Raw genomic sequence first — 27,859 nt, 5'->3', positions numbered from 1 at the left:
ACCACTGGGAGGGGCAGCAAAGGTGCCACATTCTTGGCTCCACTCTTGCCAGATGTCTGCCAAGTGTGATAGCTCCTACAGAATTTATCTACATCAGACCCCAACTTAGGCCAGTAGAAATACAGAGAAAGCCTTTTTGAAGCCCAAGTGACCAGCAAAAGGAATCTCGTGGGCTAACTGTAGGAACTGGTGTCTTGTCTCTAGAGGCACTACAAGTCGTCTTTAGTCCCCTGGGATAGACTCAGTGGGTTCACTGTAGAAGGGGCCATCTTCCCAGTATAACCTATGCTTCCCTGGCTCTTGCCCATCCAGCTGGGAAGCTGCCTGTTGGTGAAGACCCTCAAAAGTAGGACAATCTCTCTGGCCTTTGTTGAAGTCTGGCCTACAGGGGCCACCTTCTGCCAGTAAATACTGCAGCTCAGGATGGTCTTTAGTATCCAGATCTCCAACAAGGGTCAGGTCTTCTTCCAGCTCTGAATCCCCAGCAGCTGATTCAAACTTTTATGGTTGTTCCTCACACTCAGCCTCAGATGTTGGAGTAGTCACAGGCTTTTTCTTGGAGACCTTGGGTTTCCACTTTGTCCCATTATTCTTTGGAATAGCAGTCAGTAGCTCATGTGGGCTAGGTGTTATAGATTTGTAACATCTAATGTACTCTCACTGCCCCTCCTTGTCTGCCCCTGTTTCCATTTGCTGGGAGGACTGGGGGTGCTTGATACAACTCCAAGGGTTTTTAGTCATTCCCCAACAGGACTCTCCCAGGCACCTCACTTTGAACACTAATAGGTATCTTGACAGTCATGCTGTTGCACTGGATGACAGCTGGTAGTCCAGGATGCATTTGGACAGGGCCTCCAGCAAGCTTAATGAGGCTTTTGGGTGCCTTAGAAACAACCTCAGCCATGGAAAAATATTCATCCACTACAGTAATGCTGGCCCCAGTGTCTCTAATGGCAGGAGTCTCCTGACCATTTTCAAGTACACTGTCCTTGTAATATTCTTTTATGTTATCTGAAATTGAATTATAGACGTCTAAATTCCGCTGTTCCCACAGACTACAGGGACACTAAAGAAACACTGGCAGAGACTCCAATGGGGTCTTCAGCGAGTACTTGAACGTTACCACTTGTCACAAGTACTTCATCCTCTCAGGAGAAGGCCAAGGAGAGAGTGTGGATCCCTGAATGTTTACCTTTACATCTGGGATCCCCTTTCACATGGTCCGTGGACCCACAAGCATAACATTTTGCAAATGTTTTGACAAATTGTGGTATCTGCGGACCTCCCTCTGGTTTGGCTTCCCATGTGGCTTACCATTCTTATGTCTGGGTCCCTCGTTTGGATTGGAGGTATTGGAATTCCCTTTGCCATCTTTCTTTTGCTGCTTCCCATCATCCTTCTTCTGAGTTACCCCAGAATCCTTGTGAGTAGCCCTGTTTGCAACCCACAAGTCAGCAGCCTTTGCTAACTTCTTTGGATCGATTTCCTTAGAGTCAGCCAAGTGCTGTCTCAGCTCAAGAGACCAGGCATCAAACATTGATTCCAACAAAAATAGATTTCTCATTCCTTCAAAAGTGTTAACTCTGTAACCCTTTACCCAACCATCTAAGTTGTTCAAACATTCAGACTCCCAGGTAGCCCAAGGGGTGCCATCATGTTTTTTTTTAGGGTCCTAAACCTCTTATGGTACTGGGAAGGAGTTTTCCCAAATCCAGCTATCAAAGCTAGCTTCACATTTTCATGCTCCAATCATTCAAGTTCCCCCACCTCCATTACAGCATCAGTTGCAACCTGGGGGAGCCTAGACAAAAACCAAGGAATCAACTGATTGCCTGTGAAACCCTGAATCCCATAGTTATATTCAAAAGCAGCCAACCAATCATAAATATCAAGTGTCACCTCATACATAATCACAGCTTCTTTAGGCATGTGAGGCCTCTTAGGACTGGGAGACCTAGATGACTCTGGGAGAGAACAATTTTCAAGAGACAATTTCTTCATTTCAATTGCATGATTAATTTCCATTTCCCTGAGCCTGAGTTCTTGATGTTTGCTTTCAGTTTGCATTTGGAGCCTTTTAAATGCTAACTCAAGTCTCAACTTTTCAAGAGAGACACATTCTGGACACAGTGTTGGACCTGGTAGGGTCCCTGTGGCTATAGGTTGAGGGTTTACCAGTTTGTGAAAAAAAAACACCCAAAGCTGGGTGTGCACAAACCCCTCACAGGCCTGTGTGTTGTAGAGTGCTGCAATAGCTGAGGAAAGTAGGTGACTTCTCACATTCACCTATTGGTATAGGGAAGTTTGACTAAAGGGTGTCCTCTCTAGTGCAAACTTTCAAAAGTAAAAGACAGAAAAGGTATCTTAGTCAATTTGAAATATTATGTTTATTTAAACAAGTCAAAGAAAGACAGAAAAAAAGCTCTATACAAAGGCGTTTATGCCAGACAAGTGTGTCATCCTGCACTACACAGGCTTGTTGAAGAAAGCAAACAATATGGAATCACTTCATTTCCAGTAGCTGTAGATTCAAGAACACAAACTGGTGTCCCTCACCCTGGTTAAACCTAACCAGCCTTGAGAATGGTATCCAGGTGTCTTATGAGTTGATTGGTCCCACCAACTCAAAGAAAGAAGCCGTCCTCTCTGTCAAATGGAGTTTGGCAATTCGGACCTGCAGCAGGGCTTCACTGGGCAAACCAAAGGTGCAGTGAATGCACCAGCCGTCCTCTTCCAGTTCATCTTTGGTTCTTTCGTTCCAGTGGTCGACTCTGTCTTCCAGTCCATGAGACTCACCTTTTAAACAGTTTTGTCCCTTTCATAACAGCCTACCTGTCACTCACCCAGCAGGGTGTCTGTCCTTGCCAGACCGTCAGCCAGCCAATCACACCAGAGTACATTTGGGTCTCCTAGTAGACTAAGCACAGGGAGTTTCAGGAACCTCCCAAACCTACCACCACCCCAGACACTCAGAAACCAAGGGCGGACTACAGTCCTGAAGCCTGCCAAAGGCACACAAACAAAGGGACCAAACCTGGTTTGGTGTGCAGAGACAAACACCAGAAGGACCTTTCCAAAAAGAAATGGTGAAAAAAGAAGACCGGGACCCGTTTAAACAAAGGGGTTTAAGGTGCCATCTTGAAAAACATGGCTCCCCTGATTTTTAGCTACCGCAGTTCACCGTCGGGAAAAATCATGGTAGTTCGTTGTAAAAGCACTGCCACCAGCCTTTTCAATGGGAAAGGGTTGCATTTGACTGCTAAATGAGTGTTTAGACACAGGAGATATTGTGTAACCCCTCCAGCACTCCATTGTAAGATGGTGTGTGCTGGGTCTATGAATTTGGAAAAGACTAGTAAAGTCAATTTCACTTTAAATTCACTGGGAAACAGTAGTTTATCCAAGAGAAGATATTTAAACCTTTGTGAAGTCTAAAAGACATCCCTGTGTCACTGCACTGAGGTTGCTGTGTAACACACAAGAAAAGATGATGACTATGGAGTTATCTAAAACTCCATAATCAGAGAACACAAATGTAAAACACATCAAAATACATGAAAGAGTGGGAAAAAAAGGCTCACACTCTTTCCAGGTAAAAAAATCAAGTCCTCAAAATCCATCATAGTTGCTGGGGGTCTCTATGCTGAAGGGAATTAGCACATTTCTTAGAATTCTTCCTAACAATGGATAGTTAGGAAGGTTGGTTAAATTCATATCATATATTCAAAACTCCCTTCCCTAATGTTACAGTATTTCCAGAAAGTTTACCAAAATCTGTCTGAATTGTATACACTCATCCGTGTGCCTTGTAAAGAGTATACAAGATACATTATGTGCAGCGTTCAGTCTTTACATCCAGAAGTTCCAATTGATATCCCTCTGTGGTTTTACCCTCCTTCACCATTGCCAGATTTTCAAATAAAACATTATTTTGAAGGGTATACAATAGACAATGTTAACTAGTTCTGAATGTAACAAAAGTATTTGTTAAAAAAAAAGCTCCTTTTGGATAAATATAGAATACTGTAACAGCAAAACAAAAACAAATAGAATTACACATTGTTATTTCCTTCAAATTCTGATGACTTTCACACGACAAAATGAGTTATGTACATTGTTTCATTATGGCTGCGACAGTAGATTTGAACAGTACATACGATTGGGCCTCAGTTTTGATTTGGATGCATAATTGTATGTCACAGGCTATGCAATCACTTAACCAATGTGTGTAAATATTTTGGGATTCACTTCAATGAGAGATGATAGATGGTATCATTGACTCCACTTCTCATCTGCTTTTGGTGGTATGGCAATGTGTGCTATGTGCCAATACTAGAGTATTTCAAACCTCTGTAGTGCAAAATTCACTGGAGTAACAAGTGTCCCACAGCCCTGCAATGCAAGTGGTACCTACGCACGGGGCACTCGCTAATAATGCTGGTCATTAAACCGCAGGGAATGCAGAGGACATTGCTATGCCAGCAGTAACCACATGGAGTGTGCAGCTTGAAGCTCACAATCCGTCACTTTCATGTAGTGTGGATCTATTTTTAAGGGAATGTGAGTCTGCTTCAATGAAATGGAGTATGTAAGCCCTATTTCTCACATAAAGGTAAATGAAACGTGTCTACTGAAAACAAAGGCAAGAGTGGCTCAGCAAGAGGATGAAGATGCCAAGACAGAGAGAATATGGCAAAAGCATCAGGGTATGAACCTGAAGGTGAGTAAAATAAAGGTGCTTGCATCTATGCATGTTTGTTTGTAGTGCAAGCTTTGGAATGTGGCTGTGTGAGTCCATATGAATATATGACTATGGGGGTCATTCATAGTATGGAGATAACCATGCCGCTATTAGCGGCATGGCTACCCCCATACCGGGTATTGGGTCCGGGTTCCTTGAATGAGGAATTACAGGGCCATTCTGACCTTGGAGGGCCCGGTAATTCCTCATTCCAGGAACACATCCCCATTCACATTCGAGCCCCCATAGGGCTCCATGGGAATGGGGAGGGTGCTAACAACAGGGCTGTTAATAACGGGTCCGTTGTTAGCACCCTGGTCTGGTCGCGGGACCCGCTAAGGATTCCTGGTTTTACCAGATGTACTTAGTGGGTCCCGCAATCAGAATTCCTAATGAGGCAGTAAGGGGTTGACCCCTTACCGCCAACGTTGTAATGACCTCCTATGTGTTTCCGAGTGTGTGTGGGAATAGTGTAGCCACTCTGTGGCTAACCTATTCCAATGGGGATTAGGACTTCCCTGGGAAGGCTTTAGTAAGCTACTAACCCTGCTCGCTTTTCTATCTCTATTTGTGTGGTGAAGATGTCAATCCATGTTCTGTTCTGCCACCAATGTCCTGGGATCCGTCTGGTGTTGGTGGGTCAGGTGATGGATGGCTCATACCCTTTCGGCATGGCAAATCCCAGTGCATTCCATGTATGTCTCAATCCGATTTCCCTCATCCAGTTTCAGGTTTTATTGGTTGAGCCCAGTTGCATTCTGTGAGTTATGACTCTGAAAAAAATAAAAAGTGACCTGACCAGGACAGAAGCTGATAGGTATTGCATCAGGGACAGTGATGTCAATATCCTTGCAGGTATTAAAGCAATCTAGGGAGTTAAGGACTAGGTACCTTCTTACCCCTCATCCTTTTGACAGGGCCACATCCCTGACCTGACCTGACCCTATCAAAGTGACAATACTGGCATAGATTGTAGCTGCAGGCTCAAGAAAATTGGATATTATGACCAAACTGGCATAGCGTGTGCATGCAAATTCATGAAATTGATTTACAGTGGCCATGACATTGACATCATTTACCATGGGAACACTGCACATATCATTGGTACAGTTGCACGAAGAAAACTTACAGTGGCAATGATGGCATATGTTGTGGACACAGGCATCATGAATATGTTGTAAAAGGTTCCTGTGTAGTATAGATGATGTGGCATCTTCTGCGCTAAATCATTCCCAAAATGGCCTTAGGGAACTTTGCTTGTGGAAATAATATACTGGTAGCACCCGTTTCAGAACATTGCCAAATGTTTGACCAACGTGGATAGTGGAATTCGGGACACTAATATCTCCAGCTCACAGACCTTCTGTTCGATCTTCATGAAATCCTGCTGTCATGTCGCATTTGATGGCTTGCTTGTACTCTTATCTCCCTCACCTGTCGGATGGGCCTTACCACATGGAAACAATGCTGGATGGGAATATGCTATCCTTTTGTTTTCATGGCTAGTTTTATTTTTTGGGACGATATTATGCACTTGGACACCTCTTAACAGTATAAGAGTAAAGAGAGGGAAGGCAAGGCTGACCATGAAGTACCTTGAGCCCTCATCTATGGGGCGCTAACTTCACTCTGAGTGAGTTAGATTGGGCAACTAGACAGCTAATATGCACTACTAACCACTGCTTTGGGCACTAACAAGTAAATAGTGTTACATGTGGTTCGTTATAGGGTATATTTAAATTCCAGAGCAGGTAATTGAAAATGAATGGGACAGCAGAAGTGTGTGGGGGGTGAGCCGGGGACGTGACAGATGCAAACAGGTGCACCATAGCCAGGGTATTGTATGTTGCTAAATTCCCTTTCACCTTATTATGAACTATCACCTTATGCACTAGCCCATAAATGTCAGGCAGGGAATTAAAAGACATTTGTGCAGCAATCCTTCTAATACTTTCACTTCAACTTCATTAATAATCCTAGTCAAACTTTATAAAAGGCAAGGCACTGAGCCCTGGTATCTTCTTGGAATGATGCATCACATTTCACAAGTGCACCCGTTGTTTTTTGGCAGGAATGAATCCGAGGTCCAGCATGCAGTGGGTTTTCTGAGTCGTGCACGATAATTCTTTCAGGCCGATTCATGTAATTCCTCTCAAAAGTGTTGCACGCGGCTGGCGCACAGCGTGCCCGTGCGAATGTCTGCGCCAGCCGCGTGCGATAAAACCAATTCCCGCGCACAGCGTATTCATGGATTCTCGCCTCCAAAAGCAGACGTGGCGCAGAGTGGCGCAGTGACCCTGCAGCAGCGCCAGTTACGCCCCCAAGAACGCCCTCGCGCAAGGAAAAGCCATCAAGATCGCAAAACCATCGCAAAGGGCTGCGCCAACACTGTACCAGTTTACCGGACTGGCAAAAAAGCGGGGAACGCGTATAACGGGTGTCGGGAACACACGTGCGCGAGAAGATTCACACGCAATCGGGCCAGGGGGAGCTTGTGCGTGTATTCCAGGAGTGCGCGAGAAGTCCTACACGCGAATGGCCTGGGTGCGTGTATTCCAGGGGTGTGCGAGAAGTTCTACACGCGAATGGCCTGGGTGCGTGGATTCCAGGGGTGCGCGAGAAGTTCTACACGCGAATGGCCTGGGTGCATGTATTTCAGGGGTGCGCGGGAAGTTCCACACACGATTGCCCTGGGCGCGTGTATTTCAGGGGTGCGCGGGAAGTTCCACACGCGATTGGCCTGGGCGCGTGTATTTCAGAGGTGCGCGAGAAGTTCCACAGGCGATTGGCCTGGGCGCGTGTATTTCAGGGGTGCGCGAGAAGTTCCACACGCGATTGGCCTGGGCACGTGTATTTCGGAGGTGCTCGAGAAGTTCCACACGCGATTGCCCTGTGCGCATGTATTTCAGGGGTGCGCGAGAAGTTCCACACGCGATTGGCCTGGGCGCATGTATTTCAGAGGTGCGCGAGAAGTTCCACACGCGATTTCCCTGGGCGCGTGTATTTCAGGGGTGCGCGAGAAGTTCCACACGCGATTGGGCTGCGTGCGGGTATTTCAGGGGTGCGCAGGAAGTTTCACACGCGATTGGCCTGGGCGCCTGTATTTCAGGGGTGCGCGAGAAGTTACACACGCGATTGGGCTGTGTGCGGGTATTTCAGGGGTGCGCGGGAAGTTCCACACGCGATTGCCCTGGGCGCGTGTATTTCAGGGGTGCGCGGGAAGTTCCACACGCGATTGGCCTGGGCGCGTGTATTTCAGGGGTGCGCGAGAAGTTCCACACGCGATTGGCCTGGGCGCGTGTATTTCAGAGGTGCGCGAGAAGTTCCACACGCGATTGGGCTGCATGAGGGTATTTCAGGGGTGTGCGGGAAGCTTCACACGCGATTGGCCTGGGTGCGTGTATTTCAGAGGTGCGCGAGAAGTTCCACACGCGATTGGCCTGGGCGCGTGTATTTCAGAGGTGCGCGAGAAGTTCCACACGCGATTGGCCTGGGCGCGTGTATTTCAGGGGTGCGCGAGAAGTTCCACACGCGATTGGCCTGGGCGTGTGTATTTCAGAGGTGCTCGAGAAGTTCCACACGCGATTGCCCTGTGCGCGTGTATTTCAGGGGTGCGCGAGAAGTTCCACACGCGATTGGCCTGGGCGCGTGTATTTCAGAGGTGCGCGAGAAGTTCCACACGCGATTTCCCTGGGCGCGTGTATTTCAGGGGTGCGCGAGAAGTTCCACACGCGATTGGGCTGCGTGCGGGTATTTCAGGGGTGCGCGGGAAGTTCCACACGCGATTGCCCTGGGCGCGTGTATTTCAGGGGTGCGCGGGAAGTTCCACACGCGATTGGCCTGGGTGCGTGTATTTCAGGGGTGCGCGAGAAGTTCCACACGCGATTGGCCTGGGCGCGTGTATTTCAGAGGTGCGCGAGAAGTTCCACATGCGATTGGGCTGCGTGCGGGTATTTCAGGGGTGCGCGGGAAGCTTCACACGCGATTGGCCTGGGCGCGTGTATTTCAGAGGTGCGCAAGAAGTTCCACACACGATCTGTATACCAGGGGTGCGCGGAAAGTTTTACACGGGATTTCAGCAGGGTACGTGTATTTCAGGGGTGCCGGGGAGTCCTACATGTGATTTTCCAGTGTGGGTCCTCCCAGGTGTTCCCTGTAAACCCTCCACGGCCCCTGCAGGCAGCCCACACCACAGGGGACTACCCTGCATCCCTGGTCATGTCCCGCAAGCAGCCCACCCAACATGGGCATGCCCCCCAGCAAAGACACATGTCTCCTTGCACTAATGATCACCAACTCATGTCCCCTTGAAGCCCCACCCCAGAATTGCGGGGCACCTACCAGCAGGCCCCCACCCATGTCCAACTCATGTTCCCCACCACCCCCACCCCCCAGCAGTGCAGGGGCACCCTCCACCAGGCCCCCACCCATGTCTCCCACCACCCCCACCCCCAGCATTGCGGGGCACCTGCCAGTAAGCCCCCACCCATGTCCAACTCATGTTCCCCACCACCCCCACCCCCCCAGCACTGTGGGGCACCTGCCAGCAGGCCCCCACCCATGTCCAACTCATGTTCCCCACCACCCCCACCCCCCAGCACTGTGGGGCACCTGCCAGCAGGCCCCCACCCATGTCCAACTCATGTTCCCCACCACCCCCACCCCCCAGCAGTGCAGGGGCACCCTCCACCAGGCCCCCACCCATGTCTCCCACCACCCCCACCCCCAGCATTGCGGGGCACCTGCCAGCAGGCCCCCACCAATGTCCAACTCATGTTCCCCACCACCCCCACCCCCCAGCACTGTGGGGCACCTGCCAGCAGGCCCCCACCCATGTCCAACTCATTTTCCCCAGCCAACATGTCATCACGATCTAGATCCCTGGTCCCTATGGTCAGCCTCCAAATGCAAAACACCCACCCGAGTATTGCATCCGCCCACTCATAATTTGCAATCACATCACAGAACACCAATTGCAAGTTCCAAAACAAACACATTTCCCTCACATACACCCAATGGGTGTCAGTGAATTTCAAAACACATATCATGAAATGCATGAAACCAATGAGATACCACACATTGAAGTTCACCAAAAATAATATGTATTAAAGGAAACATCAATAGAATGAAAAATGAAGAAACAGAAACGTGAATGTACAAAAATGAAAAGAAGCATGTCCGTCAAAAAAAAGCAAAACCAAAAATAAAAATCCAAAGTAATGTCCAAAGTCAATGTCCACAAAACAAAATCCAATGGGAAATGAAAAAGAAAGCCATTGCTCCATGGTTAAAAATAGAAAAAAAAATACAATCCAACTGTCAACTATGTACATGGGAACAATCCAGGGTCCATTATCCCAACAAAATAAAGGAAACCTATCTAACTACACTAATAAAATAAACTATATACAAAAATGTGGCCAATGTCCGAAAGGTCCAAATGAAATAAAAACAAAAATGAAACCTAACACTACCTAGAAACTATGTACAAGGGCAGCGGGCTAGTTTCACGGCTCACTTGTGGATGTTCCGGGCCAAGGCATCATCGAACTCCTCCTCAATGTCCCGGAGGCCGTCCTCCACAATGGCCCCGAGGGTCCGCAGGGCCGCCGACGTGTCCACCTCCAAACCCCTGCGGATTGCCTCGAGGCACTCGGCCCGCCTCAGGGCCCTCCGCATGGAGTTCTCCGCCCTGACCATTGTGAGCCGCGCCTCTTCCGCCCGCCGCCGCTCCGCACCTATGGCGTGGCCCAACCGCTGCCACACGGAAGACACTCTCTGTCCTGGGTCCTCCTGCCCTCCGGCCGATGCCTGCCCCTCCGACGTCGAAGGCCCTGAGCCTTCATGGCTCCCACCACGTTGCTGCTGCTGCTGTGCCTCTGCCCGTGCACTGCCTCCTGCTGCCTGCACATCCTCCGCCGGCTGGGGTGCAGTCGTAGATGTGGCCACCCCTGCTGGACGTCCGACTCCCGACTGTGGCAGGGATGCCTCCTCCACCAGCCTGGCCGCACCGTCAGAGGCAGCTCCACAGGGCACCCAGGTGACTGATGGGTGGGAAGATGGCACAGAGGACGACTGGCGCATAGGGGGTCCAGTTGAGGAGGGGGTCAGAGCAAGCCCCATCAGACGGAGGAATCCGGCCTGGGTGACCTGTCCCAGCAGGCTGACGTGGTCAACGAGCCATTCGAGATGACGTGCAGTCTCTCCATGAAAAGACTGCAGGTCACCTCGCATGGCCCGTTGACGCAACGCCACACCAGCCAGGACAGGCTCAACCCGGACCTGGATAGCCACGTCCGCAGGCAGAGGAAGGCCAGTTGACGTGAGCTCATCCCCTGCCTGAAAACGGGTCTGGACGTAGGCATCCCTGCTGGTGCAAGATGATGCAGGGACAGGATCGGGGACAGGATTGCACACAGGCACCTCCGCGGCGGCCTGTGCTGCCTCCTGTCCCTGGTCCTGCACTGCACCACTAGCACCAGTGGGATCCCCACCTCCAGACCCCATCTCTGGTGCTTGCACGGCCTCCTCCTCCACCAAACCCCCCACCAACCTGGATGACTCCGTGCCATCTTCCCTTGTTGGGCGCGGTGGGGTCCCAGCTGCCCCTTCTGCTGCCGAGGAGTCTAACTCCAACCTCCGCCTTTTGGACCTCCCCCCGGCAGCTGCGGCCTGGGACGCGGCACCGGACTCCTAACTCCCCGACGAGATGACAACCTGGGAGGGGAGCCGGGCCTTGCGTCTCCGGCTGGCGGTGGGATCCCCGTCGCTGTGCTCCAGAGCACCTTCTCCGCCCTCTTCATCAGTTGACGCTGCAGACAGGGAGAAACAAAACACAGGCATCAGGGCACTGTACAATGGACACATACACACATGACAGTTGTACATGAGTGGCATTGGCAAACCTCAAACATGTCATCACAATCGGCAACACACATGTCATCACAACTCGCACACATGAGCCATACCACAGCCATATCGCAACTGCCACCACTATCCATACACATACAACAGCATGAGCAGCCAAAGGTGAGCCAGACATCACATGCAACACAGGAAGTGCACCACACATACACACACACCACCATACTTGCATGCATGTGTACACCTCTGCCAAGTGTTGCACTGTTCAGACGGGCATCCATGTCACATCTGCCAATCAGGCTTCCACATACCGCTGTCACATGCATCCATGTTGCATCACTGTTGCACCCTTGTCAAATACACACACATGCACATGTACACAGTGTTGATACATGCAGCCGAAAACAACATACATGCGTGACATCACGGACATGTCTACTTACATACACATTCATCCAAACATGTGTGCCCACACAACTGCATTTGGCATGCAAGCCTACACACACAAGCACCATCCATGTCTCACACATTACAGCCCTCGCATGTGTCAGCCCCACGGCCCTGTACACCCCCACCCATACTCGACCCCATAGAAACAGATGTGCAACCTGCACACTACTGAATAATCACCACAGGCACTGCTCACAATCAAGATGCATGTACACTCACCGCTCGACTCCAGACGGGTCTGCTTCTCAAGGACCTGGACGTGGAGCGCTGGGGATATGCGTTCCAGGACCCTCATCTGTTCTTCCAACAAGTGGCCCCGGCGCCCCTTGGCATCCGCTGCCTTCAAGAGGCGCCGGGCCTTGTTCAAGGTCCTGGACCTGAAGTCCTCCCAGCGCTTCCTGACATGTTGTAAGTCGCAGACTGCCACCCCCTCCGCGTTGATGGCAGTCACGATGTCAGTCCAGATCCGAGTCCGTCCTTCCTTGTCGGCGCGGGAACTTCCAAAGAGGGCATCATACTGCCCCAGGACATACTCCACCAGGACACCAACTTCGGTGGCACTGAAGCTGGTGCCCCTCTGCCTCTCTGGCCGGGGGTTGTCAGTGTTCAAAAATGGTGTTTGCCCCGACATGACAACCCCAGAGGCAGGAGTGGGTGGGCAACTGGGTCCTGGGGCTGGGCTGTGGAGCGATGGAATCCCAGTCGGGAGTCTTCGGTTCCAGCAGGGGTGGTCACAGCAACAGCACCCCTGGCTGATGTGCAAGCAGCAAATGGCAGTGCACGTGGGCAGCAGGCAGTCAGGCAGCAGCAGATGGCAGGTGGGAGCGTGCTCGGGGCTCTGGGGGGCAGTAGTTCGGCCTTCTGGGCAGGAGCGTGGTCTTCCGTGTGTTTTCCCGTGGCCAGCTTGATACAGAGTGATTTGGCACGTGAAAATCCTGCACGTCAGCGTGAAAATCGAGGAAAGGCCCTTAGCGCGTAAGCGCGTCAGCACGCGTACGCGATTTCATTGGACCAAACCCCTTACAGCGTAAGCGCGTCTGTGACGTTTTGCGCACGGGCGTTGCCCTGGCAGGGCTTGGAGATTCCGCGTACCTTTACACTGCTCTGTACGTGCTTTTCGTGCGGTGCGTGTGTTTTCCATCCGTTGGGGTTCACACGCTATTACTTCACAGCGGGTGTTGGCTACGCGTTCTTCTACACGCAAGGCAGACTGTGAGTGGTACCCCGCTCCCCCAGGCCCGATCGCGTGAAAAAGTTCACGCGAACCCCTGAAATACACGTAGCCCGCTCCCCCAGGCCCGATCGCGTGTGTAAACACCCGCGAGCCCCTGAAATACACGTAGCCCGCTCCCCCAGGCCCGATCGTGTGAAAAAGTTCACGCGAACCCCTGAAATACACGTAGCCCGCTCCGCCAGGCCCGATCGCGTGTGAAACTTCACGCGAACCCCTGAAATACACGTAGCCCGCTCCCCCAGGCCCGATCGCGTGTGTAAACACCCGCGAGCTCCTGAAATACACATAGCCCGCTCCCCCAGGCCCGATCGCGTGTGTAAACACCCGCGAGCCCCTGAAATACACGTAGCCCGCTCCCCCAGGCCCGATCGCGTGAAAAAATTCACGCGAACCCCTGAAATACACGTAGCCCGCTCCCCCAGGCCCGATCGCGTGTGAAACTTCACGCGAACCCCTGAAATTCACGCACACGCTCCCCCAGACCCGATCGCGTGTGAAAACACCCACGAGCCCCTGAAATACACATGCCCAGGCCAATCGCGTGTGAGAAACTTCTCGCGCACCCCTGAAATACACGCGCCTAGGCCAATCAAGTGTGGAACTTCACGCGCACCCCTGAAATTCACGCACACGGTCCCCCAGGCCCGATTGCGTGTGAAAACACCCGCGAGCCCCTGAAATACACACGCCCAGGCCAATCGCGTTGAGAAGCTTCTCGCGCACCCCTGAAATACACGCGCCCAGGCCAATCGCGTGTGGAACTTCACGCGCACCCCTGAAATACACGCACACGCTCCCCCAGGCCCGATCGCGTGTGGGCCTTCTCGCGCATTTAGGACTTTGGCGCACATTTTTTTCCTGCGCAGGGACGCTACCGTCTGCTTTCGTGTGGCGGACATGTATGGGCCTGTGCGCGTCTTTGGCCGTGCGCTGTTTTTCCCTATTCGATTCCATGAATACGTGTTGTAGGGGAGCGTGTGGGCGTTCTGCGCACTTGCCTCCTGTACTTCCCCCGTGACGCCCACATTTTCATGAATTGTTCCCCATTCTGCATGTGACGCCCCGTGTTACGCCTACTTTTGTTATGTGCGCCGCGCTATGTGCGAATTCGCTGTGGCCTTATCGCACGGTGTTCATTGACCTGTGCGCCAGCGTGCGCCAGCGTGTGCCGCGCACTTTCTCAGCACACAGCCCACATTTCGCGCGTGCACGGACTTCCATGAATTGATGTGCGATGTTTTCTGTGCGATAATCGCACTTGCACTGCGATTTTCGCTGTTTCTCTGCGAATCACACGTTTTCGCACGCGTGCGCCGTTTTTTCGGCGCACGTTGATTCCATGAATCGGCCTGATAGTCGAATTGGGGGCTTATTTACTTAGTTGAAGGAGGCAATGGGAGCCACAGAATCTCAGAAATGAAGCTGCCGAGTGTTAATTAAACCAATCAGAGCCCTTAAGTCTCCTAAAAGGTATATACGAATCTATGAAAGGCCCAGCAAATCTCCTATTCCATTTGTGGCGTTTGCTTGGCTGAGAGGAAAGGTATTGCAGGCTCACACTTGGAGGGTGTTTTGTGATTTTGCAGATTTTAGAGCGTTCCGAGCAGAATTTTGAGCAGCTGTAAGAGCAGTTTTAGTAGGTATGTGTTTACATTTGTGTCGGTTGTTGTTATTAAGGGTGTCATTATTGTCAGTGTGTGTTCCCAGTTCATCTTAGAGTGAGTTCTGCGGTTTTTTTTTGTTTACGTAAATTTACCCAATCCCCAAAAAATGGGGCAATCACTCCTATCCCTTTTTCATTTTGCATCCCCTATTAAAACCTAAACATGGAAAAAATGGAAAATAAATAATTCTTGACACTGATCCCATCCTCCCAAAAAATAAAAAAAAATCATTCACCCTTTTCCAGATTCTGTTGCATATTTGTTGTTATAGGTTTTCAGTCACTAAACCCGCTATAGTCCTGTAGAATGGTGTACTTTTGAAAAGTGCTGATCAGACTTTTTGACATGTTCTAGCGTTGATTTGGTTGTTGGGGTATTTTTGGTGTTTTGGGTTTTCAGTGTGATTTTGGTTCTCTGATTCTCGCTGTTGAACCGGGGAATTGTGTGAATGCAACACTGGGAGGCCAAGGAAATAAAAGAGGAGGAGCTCTTTTGTCTCCTCACTGGTGGACCAGGATTATCAACATGGATGTCATTTGGAGGTTATCAAAGGTCCCTTCAAGCATTTCCAGGCAATGGCACCTTGAGAGAAATGTCTCATGCTGCCAGCATGAGTGCTGCAAATACCTAATATGTACCACTATAACTGTTGTTCTTTGAAACATAAAATAAAAAAGAAAATTCGATTTGGGAATAGTTTTTCATTTGGAAACAATGTACAGGAGTAACATATAACCTGACTCATCTAAGATCAATCTTGCCTTCCAAAAAACTAAATTTGAAATAGTTCACATCAATTATGCAAATGCAGTAGCAACACACATAAAGCATGATATTATTTCTAATAATTTGCAGCAGCCAGAGTATATTTAATAAAGAAAGCATCATTTTTCAGAGTTACATGTCAGATTTACTGCTGTGATTGGCCATCTGTATGCAGACCTTGTAACTTATATCAATTTTACATGTTATAGGTAGTCCATTTTGAGGATTGCAATATCACTTCAATTAAGAAATATGTTATAAAAGTAATAATGGCAGCCTGGTATTATGAAAGTGTAACTAGAAATATTTGTGAAGATCAAGAGTTTATTGGTGAAATGTCAGTTCACATTTTGAACATTTGTTCTGAAGTGATGTTGAATTGACAATTAATATCGAGCTCGACAGCTCTTTGATAGTTCAGAATATATGAATGCAAATGTAAAATAATTATATTTAATTTCATGTACCATTTGAATGAGCGAACAACTCTGCAAATCAAGGAATACTGTCTCATTATAGTGTGCATATTAAAACCAGGACGAATAATACCGCTTTGCAAAGAAATTGCATCTTTTTTAAGATGAGCCATGAATTTTGCAAAGAAATTCCATGTTTTTTGACTAATCATCCATTTGTGCCTCCTCCAGAAATATGAGCAACAGTTCTGCGGGTTTAATCTCCCTCCCCTTTGCTTTTTTCAAGGGAGCATATGTCTTCAATACCATTGTGCATTTATTTGAAAAGTGGCAGCGTTTAAGAATAGGGATCATTTACATGGTCACATTCACATAGCAGCATCTGGAAGGGGTATCATGGCTGAACATTGTCTCAATGTCAATCGCACGCAGAAGCATGTGTCTAGGACATACAACCGTCATATGTTAAACTAGAAAGCATTCTCCTTTTCTGTGTAGCTGCTTTTGATTGTGGCAAGGGTTCTGGCCCTATGTGAATGCATCAGAATATAGTTTTCCTTTTTTTTAATTTGTAATAAAAGATCATGCTTTAAACTTTCACCAGAACCACTCACGAAAGCAGAGGGTCTGCACATAGGGGATGGCCAGCTCGTGAAATATCGCTTCTCTTAAACGTGTCGATTCATTTCAATGCAATGTTGATCTCTTTTGCCCACTCTGAACCTCCACAATGCACTGGGTCTGTGGCAGCAATATTGTTGTATCAGTAAAGGGATCATAGGTTGAAGTGAGTATAATAAATCATGATTTCTATCAGTGGAGTAACTGTGCTGAAAATGTTGGGGGGGGACATGACATCTGAAGAAAAGGTACTCCAGCCAAATGAAAGGGGACAAAATGGTGTGCCATGAAAGTTGGGGGGGGAACAAACACCCCCGTCCCCCCCTAAAATTACGCCCATGATTTCTATTGGGATTTCCATTATACTTTCCATAAAATGAGCTGTGGTATCTTTAACGCTGCATTTATACCTAATGTTGACCTTTTTTTGTGAATCTAGCTCGGTACTATTTTGCAGCACAGTTCTGGCCTTCGGATGGCTGTTTTGCAGGAAAAACGATTATGTACAAGTTCCGTAGAACACTGTTAAATTGGCTGTGAAAAAATGAGGGTGGGAGGGAAGTACTCGGAGCACTGCTAGAATCTAAACCCGGTTTAGCTGAGCATGCCAGAGCTCCAATCCATGGATACAGGACACATATATGACAAAACATGTTCTTAACGTACAATGTTCCCCAGCACCTATAGTCGAGTCCAAGCCAGATATTTTGTGTAACACTTGTGCCACAACGTTAAAAAGGAGTACTTTTAAATGTTTAAACACTCATGATCAAAACCAAGGTTGTCATGAAAATACTATTATTGATTATTACTAATTGTTATTCGAATCTAACATGGAAAAAAGGGACACATGTTGACTAACAAACAAAGCCTATGCTGACATTTGTTTTGTGGAAATGAGAAGCTTAAATAATTGTGAATTAAATCAATGGGTGCTCATGTACTTCTAAGGGAAAATGGAAAATGTCTGAAAATCTTTCAATTGTCTACACGTGTCTTTCCGTTGGGGATTCCAGACTATCTATACTGAGCAAGATGATGGCTTCCCACTTCTGAAGGGGCTCTGAACGCAGGTTTTATCATGTGGTAAATCCCCATCTCCAAGCTTCCTGACTGGCTGGGAGGCTGCCTGACCCCCTGAGCAGTGCTAATTACTTTTATCAGTTGGCATTTCATATTTGTGGCATTACATTCTGGCATGTTTCGGCAGCGGTGTTCCGCATTTTCTGATCATCAACTGTGGTCATCTTTGATCCAGTCCTAAATATAAGAGAGCAGAAAACTCAAATCTCATCAATAGGTAATCAGAAGGAGTGAGCAGCCCTAACGTAATAAAGTTATTTGGAGATCTGGAATGCTACGTATCTGAATATAGAACATTGCCTTCAGAAACAATGCAATGGTTGATACATGTGTCGTGTTTAAATATTGTATTGAAGGTTTTAGAGACTATTTTAAAATGGCTTCTGTGACTCTGTTAAGACTTTAGATACAGCATCAGAAAAAAGTAGAGGTTTAAAAAAAATAAACCAACATTATCCGCAACAAGGCTTTATTGTCAGATTTATAACTCCAAAGGTCTGCGTAATCTGTAAATGAAATGGAGTAGGGCATGAACACATATGCAAAATCCTGCACACCTGCATGCCATGATTCACCCCTGTCAGATAATTAAGACTGTAAATTCAATAAATGGTGTTTTCCCTAAAAATGTACTGTCACATCTTAGTTATATGGGAATTTCTTGAACAGAAATAGAAAATGCACTTAGAGGAGGAAGGCAATTCTCAAGGACACAGCATTATTCACAGCCAGTCGATCAACCCATATCATTTCTAAAACAATGACATTTCTTCTTAGCTGATGGAGAAGAAAACACTCCTTAGGAGAGTTACACAAATTGGCCTGAACTGCGGGAGATATCAGTTAAGTGTATACGCTGTTTATAAAATATTAGGATAGAAGTTGGTTGCTACTGGTGCCAAATTATGGGAATCCTCATAAGCAGAAGTCACCCATTTGCGCTTATTTAAGTACAAATGTACAACTTGAGGGTCCTGTTGATTTTGGATGTCACACTTACCATAAGACTATGCCTACTGGCAGCCACATTGTGATTTCATTCACTCCTGCTGTGGTTTCAAGAGACCTGTATTTTGCCAGATACTTTACTTTTACACATCTTTTGGCTTATTCTCTTAGTGTAATCTGTAACTTCTACGCCTTTTCCTCAAGTAACTGTGACTTTTAGGAATTTGGAGGGATCATATCACTCGCCCAAGCCTAGTACCAAGTGTAAAGCCCAGACATGGAGTCTGGCAAATGAGAGCAAATCTGCTCATGCTTCTGTCAGGAAATAGACATGATCCTACTCTACCGACGATAGTGCGATGTTTGTAGCATTCTTGGTATTTTTTTGTATATGCTGTCCACAAACTGTTTACAGAAGTGTTTACTTGGGAGTCTGCATGTTCTATGTTTTAACTTGAGGCACAGCTTGTTTCCTTGAATTCAAAATGGCTCAAAACCTACTTTACAATGAAAGGATAATTATACATTGGGGAGAAGAAAAACAACTGTGCAATAAGCTTCAACTAGTATTGAAATGTAAGTCCCTTATCCATGTGGAAGAAAAAAAAAACATCTGTTGACCTTCGATGTGATTTATGTGTATTAGGCTAGAGAAGTCCTAGGAGATGGCGTGAGCATGTATTATTATTCCCAAACAATTAGAGAACAATGCACATTTGCAATCTAAACAGCCCTCAAACAAAAAGGAAATATTCCAAGGGTCTATACAAATTTTGTTTGAATTAAGACAACACATATCAACAAGATGATGGTGCATAGTACAGTCGATCTGCAGTGTTCGATTGTGTGGTTCTCCGATGTCGCCTGCTTTTACACACTTTAAGTGTGAGGCAGAAGGCGGAAGGCGGAGTGCATATCAGCGGAGCTGGGCTGTGGCGCCGGCATGAAGAGCACAGTGCAGAGTACAGTCGCTCTACAGTCAGCTTGGGATGGGGATACTGTTTGAGAAGCAACAGTACTCGGAGGTTGCAACCCACAGGGATATTAATGGGGACCCTGTGCTTACAATGTTTGATCCTCTGGAGATACGTTTGACGAGAATGAGTGCTGTTTCGAAAGTCACCTGGGAAGTTGAACTTGTGAATAATGACTTGTGCACCAGCCATTCCACCCATACGGTGTCCATGACCAGTGGGCTGTAAATGCTGTACACGCTTTCAATTGTTTAAATCCTGTGCACACAACACTGGGAAGCGAATCATGTCTAGCTTCAGGAGCAGGTCCAGATGACACGAAGGTGGGGGCTAGCGCCTTTGACTGAGCATTCCCATCCCACGCCCTTACTTACACCGTTATGTCAAGGGAGCCTGCTTACCTTTAATGCCAGAGATTTTGGAGATGCATTAAACTCTGCAGTTACTCCAAATCATGGAGTGAATAAAATCACAACACGCTCCCAAACGTTATTTCAAAGGACAACGAGAACTGGTTGAGTGGTTTGGGTGAGGTCGCCGACTCGGAAATATTATAGGAATCTATGGAGGAAGTACATGTCAACAAGGAGTCTCCGCCTCTGCTTGTTCCCATCCCTTTTGCCTCTTCAGACACAGTCCAGCCTTTAACCCTCGCCATTAACCTGTATATGAGCGCTTGTAAAGCGATCCTGCATACTAGCACTCTAGAAACATTGCCGGAAAGGATACAAGGGAAGAACCCGGTGATAAACCTGGAGAGGAGACTGGCCACGGATGTAGTGAGAATAATGCGGATGATACGGATGGTCGATTCAGGCCACTTGACCCACTGTATGATGAAGCAGATGCTTGTCACGGTGGCTCAAGGTTGACTGCTGTTTGGGTTGATTGAACAACCGTTAATAACGAATCACAAGTTCAGATCCACAGGAACATAAAAAACGGTGATAAATGGAAGAAAAGTTTAGGAATGGACAAGACCAATGCAGGAAGAGTGAAAATGGGGACAAATGTGATATATTTGTAGCAGAAAAGAACGCAGCACAATTGTGCGAAGTGGAAAACTTTGCATAATGACAATGTTGAATGCGGCTTTCTCTTCCCCTGCGACCACCTCTGCCCAAAAACCTTGCTTAATGCCACCTTGTAACGTATGTCTACGACTCCTAAAATGGGTCCTTTTCTTTTTTTCTTTTTATTATTTTTAAACTTTATTGTTCCTCATGGCTCTCCTGCCTTAGGAAGCAGAGGACACCCTGGCAGCTCCTGAATCAATATCTTGCTCTCAATCCGCTTAACTCAGATTACCTCATCTTCAGTAAACACTTTAATCCGTACGAAAGGCAGGGAACCCACCAGGACCTGTATAAGGTTAGAAAACTGTCCGCAGACCAATCCCCATCTGGCAGATATAAACAATTTAAGCAGGCAGACTTGCTTCAATACTCAGGGAGTGGTGGATCTTTGTACTGCAGATTTGGGTGATTTAACATTGATCAACACACCCAAGTACACATAATTTTCAGCACTTTCAATGTTTGTTCCATCAATGTTTCCCTTGAATTCCCTAGAGGTTTTCAGGGAGTTTCCCACCATCAATATCTTGGTCTTAGAGGGATTAATGGATAGGCCATTCTCCTTGGAATAGTGAGTCAAGGCATTTTTACGGCATTGTAATCCAATGGGCACCCTGTTCATTAATATGATCATCTGCATAAGAAAGCCAGGGCAGTTAGCTGGCACCAAGCCTGGCAGGGAAGTCATGTGCATTATCCAATCTCCCTCCCATATCTGCTGCACATAGTTTGTACTAGCAAAAAATACCCATTCTCTGAGTGGGTTCTATAGACAGACATGACAACACTCTCATCAATTGTTGAAAATCAATGATCCTGTAAATCGCTATTCCTATTTGCTTATCACTTGATGTGGCTTGCACACTGCTCACTAAAGTAAACTGTACTGTGAAAAGGTGTGTGCGGGTGGCTGACAAATCCCAGAGCAGACGTTGGGGGAAGCAAGAGTTGGTGTGCTGCTGCATGCTGGGACCTACTGTGCTCTCTTCCTGCCTGTTACCTCACCCTGGCATGGTGCAGTTCATTGCAGTGCATTGCAGTACAAATGTCCCAGAAACCATGCATTCTAAGGTTGAGGACCGGTCCTTCTACGACCACATTGAGGTTTTGCAGATTTCAGGTGCTGAAATCAGGGGAAAGGGGTGGGGTGTCCAAATGTTATGTAGCCAGTCATGTCCAGAGGGTCCTAATAGATGAGTGGTCGTTTTCATGGGACCAGAATCCCCTCATGCCATATTTGGTACTAACAAGTAATACCTGAATAGACTGCCTCCCTGATGAGTACAAGAGGCATGAAAGTGCTTGGAGGAGAAGATCACCTGGACTGTGGAAGGTTACTGAGCTGGGAACCAGAGTGCGCCCCTCGCCCCCACAAATTTGAAATTTTTGGGGGGAGTTCCGGACTCCAGAGGGGCAGTACTGGGGTGACATATGCTCCACTCGGTAGAGCCACACTGCTGGTTTCTCCCCTTCCCCCACTGTGGGATCTATACTGTGTTGTGTAATTGGTGTGAGAGTTGGTTCCTGGCTTCCTGCATTGACTACAGCAACCAGAATCCCCTGAGACTATATTTGGTACTAACAGCTAACACCTGAACAGACTACCTCCCTGATGAGTGCAAAAGGCATGAACGCACTTGGAGGAGAAGACTACCTGGAATGTGGAAGGTTACTGAGCTGGGAACCAGATTGCACCGTTCACCCCACCTAGTTTGAAATTATTTTGGGAGTTCCGGACTCCGGAGGGGCAGCAGAGGGGTGACATATTCCCCACTCTGGTGAACCACACTGCTGGTTGGACCCCCTACTCCCACTGTGGGATTTACATGGGTAATTGGAGGGAGAGTTGGTTCCTGGCTAGCTATATTGAATACAGTAACCAGAATCCACTGAGGCTATAATTGGTACCAACAAGTGACTCCTGAACACACTGACTCCCTAGTGAGTGCAAGAATCATGAAGGTGCTTGGAGGAGAAGATCACATGGACTGTGGAAGGTTACTGAGCTGGGTATTAGAGTTCGGTCCGCGTCCCCCCAGAATCTCGACATGAGATTGTGTCAACTATTAGGTAAACGGTCAGCTTGCACTCCCTCCAGCATTACCAGACACAGAGTGCTTTTGATAATTTGCCAGTGTTTATTGACAAGGTGCGAAAGGCTGCCGAGTATAGGACTCAGCCCTTATTTTCCTCTTTTCTTTCTAGCATGACTCGCCCACCGCCACTGGGCACAACAGGCTGTGAAAAGTAGGCTGCCCCCAGTGCAGCGTCCCAGGTATATTTTTTCAAACAGCACATGCAGATTACCAATAAAGAAACTCTGGGGGCAGTATCCCACCCACACATTGACATATGTTACCTTGTCAGAAAATCTGACATTATTTTATTAAATTTCCTCTAGAGTCCCACCACAGCTGTGCTCTAGGGTTCTTCCAGCAGGCCACTTATGATTGACAGAAAAGGGCCCTGCTGACCCCTTCTCTTCCACAAACATGATGGAAGTGTATTCCAGAATGTAGAACAGTGTCTACTCGAGTCTTACCTACACACAGGGGGATTTCTACCAGGTCTGTGGTGCCCACTTGGGTATTTTACTTTCCAAGCATTATATTCTATGCTTTTAACCAACCCATATAAAGTCTTTACACCTTGCCTATAGCTAGGCTGACCACACTAATTATGTCCATGGTCTCTCTTTCTTAGAGACACAATTCCAGGCCCAGAAGAATGCGGCCTTCATTGCTTGCCGAGACATCTATTGACCAGGAATGCATTGATCCCACTGAGTCCATACCACACCAAGGGAAATACACCCTGATGTCGAGCTTAGATTGGTCACTACGTAACCTGACCCTGGATTGGTCATTACTAAACCTTCAGCATGACCCTATACTGGACACTTTTGAGACTGCAACAGTGCATTCACAAATTCATTTTCAACTATCCATGCACCATTCATATGCTATAACAAATGTTTGATTTGTAGCATGAATTTCATTTGACTGCACTGAAGTTTAAACAAATGTATGTATGGTTTTAATACTTTATGTTTCTATGTTTTGTAGCACACAACTGTTCATTTGTCTGCCGTCTGCCACAGAGCCATGCTACACCTACAAGGTAAGGAGTCTGGTACCCATCCACTCCATTCCAACGCATGCCTCACCTCTAGACTACTTAGACTACGTGCCTGTACACATGAGGCCACAGACAATTCTCAGCCACAATCTATGAGCACCCGTAACGCTCGCCTACAGTCCCTAATCCCGATCCCAGCCCTGTATGGAAGAACGCTTCCTGCCATCCCATGAAGCTCTCACCAAGTAGCAACCACAGCCCATATCACATCGGACATTAACGAGGAGGACCTCATGCCCCCACCCACAGCCCACGCCACCAAGAACAGGACTCTACAACTCTCCACTCCCTTTTCAAACCTCACTGTACTGAATGCTAATTTACATGTGTCTGCTACCCCAATGCAAATTCTGAAATGCCACAATCTTCTACCCCCTTGGTAATGTGAACGTACTGAATGCTACTTTACCTGTGTTTGCTACCACGTCCACACCGCCCATTGCCCACCCCCCCAGTCACCACAGAACCTCATCTCAAGTGCGCCATGATCAACTCCAGGTCCATCAATGCTGATGCCCTAGACATACATGACCTCATAACCACCTACAACCTTCACCTCGTCATGATCACCAAAAGGCCCTGGACTCTCCCTCGCACTCACCCCTGGCTACTCTATCACCAGACAAGATTGCCCATCTAAAGGCGGAGGTGTAGCGCTAATTGCCAAAGACTGCCTGTCCGTTAGAAAGATAGAGAAATCCATGAAAAACAACTGTGACTATCTCCAACTCAAACTCAGCCTCTCTCCCCACTGTACTACTGTCATACACCTTTCTCCCCAATACTCGTATGCCAGGCCCCCTAGCCAAATTCCAGGCCTCACTCATCCACCTCCTCTCTGACAACCTCAAAAAACCTTCCAAAGTCATCCTCCTCAGTGACGTCACCCTAGGTCTTTATGACACCGAGGACCCAGCAGCCAAATCACTGAACTCATTCCTTGAGACCCTAGGGTTCAGGAACACTATCTCTGACCCCACCAACACTTTAGGCCAAACCCTGGACTGGATCGCCCAGCATTACTGCCCACTCATCATCTCTAGCAATACTTCCAACCATGGTCTGATCACCACATCATCACATTTAGCATCCCCACCACCAATTCCTCTACCCCTCTACCAAAGCCCTTGCCACGAGCCCTCGCAAGAAGCTCCTGCCAACTAACCAAGGAAAGGCTACTACCCTTCCTCCCGGGCCCAGCCTTCAGACCACCTTTCTCCTCTGACCCAGAAACCCTACCGCTAGCTTAGGATGTCGCAATCAAATCAGTGGTCAACTGCATAGCCCCGCTCAAACCCCAAAAATCCAAACCCACTAGCAACTCTAATACCTGTTTCAACCCTAATCTCCTCATACTCCGCATGAAAAATGGGCCGCACTTGCACTGTGGCAAACCTCCCACTCTGACAAAGACAAACTTGACTTCAAAGCCCGCTCCAAAAAGTACAAGAAAGCAATCATTCAAGCAAAGGCTAAATCCGTTGAATCCAGAATCTCTGAAGCCAAATCTAATACAAAAGAAATCTTTGCTATCTTCAGAGAGTTAGAGACTCCCATTCTTGCACACCAGAACTTCACCAAAGATAGAGGATGGTGCGATGAAATTCAAACATCCATGCTCAATAAGCTGAGCTACGTTCAAACTAAAATACAGTCCACGAAACAAGCGCTCCCCAATACTCCCATCCCCATTCCCTCCCCTTTCTGGACTCCCCCTGCTGTTCTCATTAAACGCCATACGGAAGCAGGACATGATCAACCTCATGAGGACCATAAGACCATCCAATTGCAAGGGTGACCCTTGCTGTGCCACTATTATTAAAGACTGTGCCGAAACCCTTCCTCCAATCCGGACAGCCTTTGTCAATGCCTCTTTTACCACAGGGAAAGTCCCTTCTAGCCTCAAGGAAGCTTGGGTCTGTCGCCTCTTAAAAAACGTAAACCACAACGTCCTATGCCACCACCTCTCTTCTACTGCCAGATTCTCTGCCAGATTCTTCTTTCAAGACAGGACCATGCAAGTATTCTCTGACTTGGCCTCTACCTCACCCACAATAATGCTTTGTGGTGTACCTCAAGTATCCTGCCTCTCACCCATGCTCTATAACATCTTTATTTGCTTGCTCTTCCTTATCCTTGACGCAATGGGTATCTCCAATGGGTATCTCCTACACCAACTACACAGATAATACACATATCCTGCTCACCCTCACTCACAACTATAACACAGACTCCACTACTCTCAACAACATATACAACACCACCCAAGCATGGATGGCAGACAATGGACTATGCCTCAACTCTGAAAAGACAGAACTCCTCCTGGTAGCATCGCCCAACACACTAAAAAACCTCGACACACAATTCAGTCACTTCACCATTGACTCTATCAAAATCCCAGTTTCAGACTTAGTCAAAACCCTCGGAGTCTACTTGGATTTGAACCTATTCATGAATAAACAAATCAATGCAATCGCCTTCTCTGCACCCTACCATGCCAAACTAATCAATGCAGCTAGGCCTTTTCTCTCCAAAGAGAATTGTACCAACCTAGCCAGAGCCATCACTGGCTCAAGTCTAGACTATTGCAACATACTCTTCCTAGGGACTTCCACTAAAAACCTGGAAAGACTACAAATCATCCAGAACAATGTGCTCCACGCGGCCCCAGGCATATCCAAAAGAGAGCACATCACTGCAGCCAGGAAATCAGGTCACTGGCTCCACATAAAGGAAAGGATCCGATTCAAAGCATTTACTGTGACCTACAAGTGCATCCATCTCACTGCACCTGATTACCTATCACAAAGGATCCACCCTGCATCCTCCACAAGACCAACTAGATCACCCTATGCTAACATGCTCTTCATGCCCCTGGTAAGAAGAACTAGAGCAGGAAACTCTATCTTCCCCTACCTTGCACCCACACACTGGAATGCCCTACCTCCTACCCTCCGAGGTGAGGTATCCCTCATGGCATTACGCAAGGCCATGAAAACGGTGCTCTTCACATAATGTGCGCCACAATCATCTGTCTAGCCTGACAAACTTCTAATGTATTTTGTATTTTGTATTCTTATCGACTCTGCACCCTAATGTATCAATGTACACACTTGTAAATGCATTTCCCAGCTGTACCCACCCTGTAACTAAGCTCCCTGCAAGTAACAGTTCCTTGATGCCTACAGGCTATTTATATGTTATACAAATGTAAAAATAAATAAATAAATAAATTAAAAAATAAATAAATAAATAAATAAATTAAGTCTGTTGTGATATTTGTGATATTTTATATACAAAACTATGAAAAACAACTGTTGAAAAATGTTTGAAACAATAATAAATAGCAACTTATTTTTTTTCCTTGAATATATATATGCACTGCTAAGACTGATACCCATGACATCAAAGATTACATCACACATATCATTCATGACATCACTGATAGCATTACATATTTTATTACCCCTCTTTTTTGTTCAATAACGTACCCAGGCCAGGTGTTTTGTTTTTCAGTAACAGTCAGGAAGTAAAAATGCAAAAGATACTATGTTTCTATACCTTACTCTTCTTTTATGTAGTTGCACTAATTTCCTTAGAATTCACTCACATTATACAACACATACATATAAGGGAATAAGCAGCTTTGAGATGCAGCAAACATGCCTGTGCATGAACTTAAATAGGCAGGTTATGAACACTTTCTGGTAATTCTGCAGTTTTCTGCTTACTTTACTTTCCTTGTATATACTCATATTTCTATGCATTGTGGTATTTTTATATTTTATGTGTACTACTACCATTATGCAGTAAAGAGGACATTGTTAGGTACTTAGTATATGTGTCACACTGCACACAATGCTAAATAAAAGAATTCATAATTTT

The sequence above is a fragment of the Ambystoma mexicanum genome, chromosome 6q (genome assembly GCF_040938575.1).
Source record: "Ambystoma mexicanum isolate Mex_15411 chromosome 6q, UKY_AmexF1_1, whole genome shotgun sequence".
NCBI lineage: Eukaryota > Metazoa > Chordata > Amphibia > Caudata > Ambystomatidae > Ambystoma > Ambystoma mexicanum.
The sequence above is the reverse complement of the archived record's forward strand: the minus strand, read 5'-3'. Positions refer to the sequence as shown.